The sequence below is a fragment of the Gracilinanus agilis genome, chromosome 3 (genome assembly GCF_016433145.1).
Source record: "Gracilinanus agilis isolate LMUSP501 chromosome 3, AgileGrace, whole genome shotgun sequence".
NCBI lineage: Eukaryota > Metazoa > Chordata > Mammalia > Didelphimorphia > Didelphidae > Gracilinanus > Gracilinanus agilis.
This window is the reverse complement of record NC_058132.1, coordinates 264,281,409-264,289,601: the sequence shown is the minus strand read 5'-3', so window position 1 is coordinate 264,289,601 and position 8,193 is coordinate 264,281,409.

Sequence of the window (8,193 nt, the reverse complement as noted above, 5' to 3'; positions counted from 1 at the left end):
GTGAATGACTTGAATATAAAGAGGTAAACTATAAATAAGTTAAGTGAACATAGAATAGTTTACTTGTCAGATCTCTGGGAAAGGAAAGATTTTAAAACCAAGCAAGAGTTAGAGAAAATTACAAAATGTAAAATAAATGATTTTGATTATATCAAACTAAAAAGCTTTTGTTCAAACAAAAACAATGTAGCCAAAATCAGAAGGGAAACAACAAATTGGGAAAAAATCTTTATAACAAAAAACTCTGACAGGGGTCTAATTACTCAAATATACAAGGAGTTAAACCAATTGTATAAAAAAATCAAGCCATTCCCCAATTGAAAAATGGGCAAGAGACATGAATAGGCAATTTTCAGATAAAGAAATCAAAACTATCAATAAGCACATGAGAAAGTGTTCTAAATCTCTAATAATTAGAGAAATGCAAATCAAAATAACTCTGAGGTATCACCTCACACCTAGCAGATTGGCTAAAATGAAAGAAGGGGAGAGTAATGAATGCTGGAGGGGATGTGGATGTGCATTGCTGGTGGAGTTGTGAACTGATCCAACCATTCTGGATGGCAATTTGGAACTATGCTCAAAGGACTATAAAAGAATGCCTGTTGATCCAGACATACCATTGTTTGGTTTATACCCCAAAGAGATCATAGATAAACAGACTTGTACGAAAATATTTATAGCCATGCTTTTTGTGGTGGCAAAAAACTGGAAAATGAGGGTATGTCCTTCAATTGGGGAATGGCTGAACAATGTGGTATATGTTGGTGATGGAATACTATTGTGCTCAAAGGAATAATAAACTAGAGGAATTCCATGTGAACTGGAAAGACCTCCAGGAATTGATGCAGAGCGAAAGGAGCAGAGCCAGAAGAACATTGTACACAGAGACCAATATACTGTGGTAAAATAGAATGTAATGGACTTTTGTACTAGCAGCAATGCAATGACCCAGGACAATTCTGAGGGACTTATGGAAAAGAAAGCTACCCACATTCAGAGGAAGAACTACAGGAGTGGAAACAGAAGAAAAACAACTGCTTGAACACATGGGTTGAGGAGGACATGATTGGGGATGTAGACTTGAAACTACCACACCAATGCAACTATCAACAATTTGGAAATAGGTCTTGATCAATGACACATGTTAAAACCAGTGGAAATATGCATCAGCCATGGGGTGGGGAGCTGGGGGGGGGTGTGAAGGGGAAAGTAGGAGCATAAATTATGTAACCATGTTAACTTTTCTAAAAAATAAATATTAATAAATGTTTAAAAAATAATAGGGAGGGGTTGTGGATTAACTTTACCTTTGGACATATGTAGTAGGGGGGGTAGGGGGAGAGACATAGCAGTTTTGCAGGCTTTGGCTGAGTTCTGATGTCAGTTAGGAGTTTAGAATCTTGGGGAAAAGTGTCAGTTGGACCTGGGAACTCGTGGAGAGAACCAGGGCCAGCTGAGCTCCTGCTTCTCCTTCTTGAGATTGAAAACCTAGCCTAGCTTTGGAGTGTTTTTTGAGATTTGTTAATTTAGATAAACCCTTTGAATCTTCATACCCTACCTCATTTTCCTACCTTAATTTCCCTTACCCAAATGTCTGTGAGGAGTGAATAAAGAGAGTGAATCAGAGAGTAGTTTAAATCTGTGAGAGTTTAGCTCTACCCTTGTAGTACTTTATATAGAGAGGTTTTGTAGCCATCATCCTAATCCCTTTGATTTCAAATCACCTTGAGAGCTGAGTAAAGGCAGAACTTTGCTCAAACTCCATTCCTGCTTCTCTTCCCCCACCTGAGGTTTCTTTAAGCAGCTATTTAGGGCTTCCTTAACCCTTTTACCCTGACAATCTAACCTTGAGAAGACAATAAACCCCTTTTGTGTTTAAACAGACCTTTTAGTTACTTTGTCAGTTAATTAGTAAGAAAGGGAAGAAGAGGAATAGAATCAACATACTCTGGGCTTGAGGGAGGCTGGGGTATCCATCTTGAAGGAGGTGTAACTTCAAAACAAGTTCCTCCTGTGAAATTAACTAAAGTCTGTAGTTAATTTCAATCAGTCTATTTCCCTTCAGTTTTGTCTTTAGTCTAAATCCAAATCTGTAAACCCTGCTGCTGTTTGTCCGTTTAGATTAATTCATCCTCTCCCTGGCAAACCTTGTTACCTCAGTGTTATACTCCCTGATTTCAGACATTCCCTCATTTTCTCCTACCTCCTAAGCTGCCATCCTTCATCACTGAACCTTCCTTATCCACTATATTGCCTTAACTTCCCTCTTACCTAGTATATTCACTTGAATACCTTCAGCCTTGGATCCCTTGCTTTGTCTTGTTCCCTGATCCTACCAGTTGTTACCCCAAGCTTCAGCCTCATAATATATCCTCAATCTCCCTATTACATCCTACCTAATTCCCATATTACCTCCCTAGCAAGTCCCTGATAACATCCTTCCAAATCCCCATAACACATAATATCTCAAAATTTCAAGTCAAGCCAATCTAATCTGAAAATATATATCTTTTAAGAATTTATCAAACACTTTCTTTCCTCTTCTACTTTAGCTTTCACCCCCTAATGAAATCTAAACAGATAAACTTCTTCATACTGGCAGAATTTAAAAGACATTTTTTTTAAAAAAACAAACATGTTTTAATAGTCATCTGTTATCAACTTTCCTTAGTCCTCCCCCTCTCCATATAGATGTCATAAGATGTTGTTATTTATTATATCTCTTGAAAGTTTTCTATTTAAAGGAATATTTTTAGAGTGGCAAATCTTTTTGTAATGTGAATCATCTCCTAATTTACTTTTATTTAAACATAAACTTGCCCATTTAAGTTTCTCTTACATCAAATCACACCTGGTAGAATAATGGACGGAGTGCTGAACTTGAATTCAGGAATATTTGGGTTCAAATTAGGCCTGGGACTTTTAGGAACTGTGTGACTCTGGGCAAATCAACTAAAGTCTCAATTAGCAAGGAAGTGTCCTCATATGCAGAAGAGGCAATAGAAATCCCTACCTTCCTGGGCTGTGGTGAGTATTAATTGTGACAATGTGTGCTAAGTTCATTGCCAACCTTAAGGAGTTATATAAATGTGAATTACTATTATTCCTTGGAGAAGTGTGAGTTAAATATCAGAAAATTTATTAAAACTATGTAGATTTAATTAACAGTCTAGGCAGAACATATTCTATATTTACTTCTTCATTGGATCTATACTGAGAAAACTCTTTCTTGGCTGATAATGCCTCAGATGCCTCTGAGTTTGGACAATAGCCTGAAAGGGTCGCAGTTTATCCTGTATTAAGGAGACTTTGGGTCATAGCAAGGAAGAATTTAGTGGTGCTATCCTAGTATGCCTTTCAAATTAAATGATAAATTGGAAGTGTTTAACAACATATGGTGGCTTTTCCTTGACATATATCATTAAGAATATATCTTTTTTTAAAAAATCAAAATGTAAAATACCATCTGTCAGAAGTAACAATTATGATATTGGTCTTATACATTAAATTAATTCACTGTATTTTCAAATGTAAATATTTTCCTATTTTCCTTTTTCTTTCTCTAGATCTCTATTTATTTATAAAACTCAATAACTGTATAACTCAATCATAAGTATAACAATTAAAGCTGATTCGCATCTTGAATATGGTATATTGTTTAATCTCTTTCAAATATCATTTGCAACTTCTAATGGCTCTATTCAATTTTTGAAATTTTTTAATTTTTAAATTGGGCTGTGTCTAAAAAACTTCTGCCATGATTCCTCATTAGACTGGCCTTTGTGTCTTTTGGACACCTGAGAAGAATGTTTTGTTCTGTTTTGTTTTGTTCTTATGCACAATTTAATGTTTATAACAAATCGGAAGGAAAGTGGTATGGTCATGATTTTTAAGGTACTGACCATATCTAAACTGAATAATAATTCAATACTCCAATGCATTTGTGGTCTCACTGCACTAATGAGTATATTCCCTCCAATGATACAGATCGAAGTCAATTCATGCCTACATCTTATGTGCTTTGTGTCCATATGTTGTACCATACCTCCATAGCAGAGTATGTGCCATAAGAAACCACTCAAAATTATGGGATTCTGTCTCATATTTTCCTGACGATGTGAAAATATCTTTGGAGAGTGGTGTGGGTTGTCTGATAGTTGTGTCTCATTCTCCGGTACAGTCTATCTTTTTTTTTTATTCCAGGCATACTTTTTTAAATGACCTCTTTCATGCCACTTGCCCCATTTAAATGCTCATTTTTAATGTTTCAATTTTCTCACCACCACAATGCACAACTCAATTTTTATTTGGGTGATTTCCAACTTCAGTTCTTCTAAGAATGTAATATTTCATGACTCCCAACCACACAAAATTGCAGAAAAATATTAGTGTTTAAAAAAATAGGCCTTTGTACATTCAAAATATGTAATTATAATTATAGGGCACTCTTATTTTTTATTTATTTTTATTTATTTAGAATATTTTCCCATGGTTACATGATACATGTTCTTTCTCTCTCCACCAACCATCCCACCCCATAAGGGATTAAAATATTAATTAATTTAATTTAAAATTTAAAAAAATTTCAATGAAATGAAAGCAAAGTTTTCAAATAAAAGAATCAATGTAACTAAGTAGAGAAAGCATCAATTAAAAAATTCTCCACCAAATATCTCTGAGTATGGTCTGATATCTAAAACATACAAAGAATTACAAAATAGAAATACATAAGAACATGAACCATTCTCCATTGTATAAGTGGATATGACTAATCAGTATTCAATAGAAAAATTTCAAATATTTACAACCATATGAAAGATTATTCCAAATCAGTAATAGAGAAATATATATTGAAACAATTCTAAGATTTTACCTTACAGTAAGCAAATTGACAAAAATGGCAAAAATGGAAATAATAATGTTGGGAGAGTTGTGGCAAGAAAGGCATATCTAGACACCATTTGGTGGAAATCTGAACCTAACTATTCTGTACAACAACCTGGAATTATGCTTTAAAATTTTTTTAAATTCCCTATCTTTACTCAGATAGTCATATATCCCATTGAAGTCAAGAAAATAAAGTTCCCATTTATATAAAAATATTAGTAATGGAACTTTTGTGGTAGCAAAGAACTGGAAACGAAATAGATGTTGCTGACTGGGAAATGCTATACAAATTAAGGTAAACAAATAAAATGTGCAATACCAAAGGATGAGCACACAAACTTCTAAGAAGTAAAGGAATACGTATCAGTAGGAAATGATGAGCAGATTAAAAAACAAAACAAAACAAAAAAAAAAACCTTGGAAATGGGGGCAGCTATGTGGCTCAATGAACTGACAGCCAGGCCTAGAGACAGGAAGTTTGGGGTTCAAATGTGACCTTATACACTCCCTAGCTGTGTGACCCTAGGCAAGCCACTTAATCCCCATTGCTTAACCCTTACCACTTTTCTGCCTCGATCCAAAACAAATGTTGATTCTAAAATGGAAGGTAAGGGTTTAAAATTTTAATTTAATTTAATTTAATTTAAAAATCTAGAAAGAACTATATGAGATAATGAAGAGTGAAATGAGTAGAACCAAAAGAACATTATAGACAACTACAGATTTACTATTTGAAGAATATAACTTATGAATGTTCACCTTCAACGAATTAATTGAAAAATGGAAACACAAAAGACATTATATATATATATATATATATATATATATATATATATATAATATGTTTCTGTTTGCCAGATGTTGCTGTCTATGGTGTGGGAAGGGTAGGAAGGAAGGGGCTGAGATACCTGGAAATAAATTATATTAATAAAATTTTTAATAAGAAGTAAAGGAAGACTCATATGAACTGATGGGAAAAAAAGCAACTTCCAACCCCCCCCCCCCAATACACACATATAACTACAACAATGTAGATGGTAAGAACAAAAACCAAAACTGAAGGCTAGGCTAAAAGCTATATAAATGAACCAACTTGGCCATGGGGCAGAGTTGGGATATATATATATATATGAAATATATATATGACAGGGGATGTTAAAACAAAAGATAACCGTAAGTATGTGTGTGTGTGCATGTATACACATCATCTGTCTATAATAGTGAGCCTCTATGTAGAAGGCCCCTTCTGGAGCAAAGTCCTATTAAAAACTATAAAGGTATTTTACTCAAATACTTGCATTAAAAGTATAGAAAATTATGGTAATTTGAGATATATTGTCCAGAAAAGCATTGCAGTCCACTCTCTCAATTTTTACCATTGTCTCTTCATAAATTCCCATTTCAGTTTGTTCAGATTGATAGAATTATAAAGAATTAATGATGAGGTCAATGCGACTGTCCTTGGTGCGGGGATGTCCTCTGACTCTTCTCCAGTTTCCTGAAGCTGGATACAGAGTTTTTAACTTCTTCCTGGCCAATATTGCATTCTCTTTGCCAATATATACAACATGAGTATGGCCAGCTAATCCAAACAAAGGTTTATGCTGATGATTATATGCTCTTATGTCAGGTTTTTGTGACCTCCATTCCCTTGGTCTTCTTTCTGTCCAAAGATAATAGTACTGGGCTTGTCTCCATCTCCCATCTGCCTGTCAGGTTCTGTGACTTCAGCTCAGTACTGGTGGTTCTGTTGTCCTGCTTTGCTCCTGTGGGTCCACACTCTGAGCCCTGTAAATTATATTTTGATCCTTGAAGCTTGGAAGTACCTGATTGCCTTGGCCATTGTTGGCGGTCCTTTCCGTTTTTTGCAAAGATCTGATGACATCAGCTGCATGAGTGAGAGTCATTTACCAAGCCCTGAACAGTCACTACTATGGGCAGAGCTTCCACATGTAATTTGATTCCACATATAAAGAGGAGCCTCCATATGTAATAGAGTGAACCTATATGTTTAGAAGCCGTTTTGCTGAGGCCCTCTCTGTGGCAAAAGTCTGTCTCACTATGTGTAAACTAGGAGTAACTTTCCATGACTGGGAGGGAGCAGAATAAATATTTCTTGCTTCTTCTCCTGCAACTCCAAAGGAGACTTGAATTCCTTCCAGAAAGGTAAATAGGAAGTTGGGGCCTTGTTCCTTTCTCACCCAAGCCAGGATGTTCATCTCCACTAGTAAGAGGGGAGTGCTGTGCCAACATTCTTTGGGACAAGTGATATAGGCCCTGAGCCTTCCATCTTCTTCTTAGTGAAGCATGTCCCCTGAGAGAAGGCTGCAAGGAGCTAAATCAAGCATCTTCCATGTGCCCCAAATCATCCCATCTGTATTAGCACAAGGCATCTTCCATCTGCTGCCAACCCAGTCTCCCAAATGAGATGTGGAGATCAACCAGTACAAAGAGCAAACCTCCCTTTAATTTTCTCCCAATTCCTGTTGTACCTGTCCTGTGAGGGCAGAGGTTTCATCTTCCACTCAATGATGAACATTCCCATATTTTGTCATACTCTTTACATGACAGTGACTCTGAACTCCTGTTGATCATCGTCCAAACTTCATTCCATACTCCTTACCACCTGAGACCTCATTCCCATCCCCCTCAACATTCTCACCCCAAAGTCTCATCCTAAATCCCTCCAGCCCTTCTACTGTACCCTCCAGAATGTCTGTTCCACAGGCAACAAACATCTTTCCTCATATTTTTTCTCTTTCATTCCTTCTATCTATTAACTCTTACTGAAATCTGGATTTTCCCTGACCACAAAGGCTCCCTACAGTCCTAGCTCCCTTCACTCATTTTCCTTAGCTCATTAGTTGAGGCAGAGAAGTTGAAATACTCCTTGTTTCTCACTGCCCCTTTCAAGTTCTCCCCCTTCTTCCAGCACTCAGTAACATTTCCTCCTTTGAAATTCTTACAATCCATATCTATCGACCAATTGAAATCTTGATAGTTTTAGCATACAGACCTCTAGGTCACAGTTTTCCCTTCATCAATGAGTTGGATTTTTTTAAAAAAGTTTTTCCCCCCAGATTATACAGTGGTACAATTTTATAAAAATTCAATTTAACACCCCTTCCCCCTGCCCATTACATGTAAAAACAATTTCTAACATTTTTTAAAGAATTTTGAGGGAGCAGGTAGGTGGCTCAGTGGATAGAGAGCCAGGTCTGGAGATGGGAGATGGTGGCATTAAATCCAGTCTCAGATACTTCTTGGCTGTGTAACCCTGGGAAAGTCACTTAACCCACATTG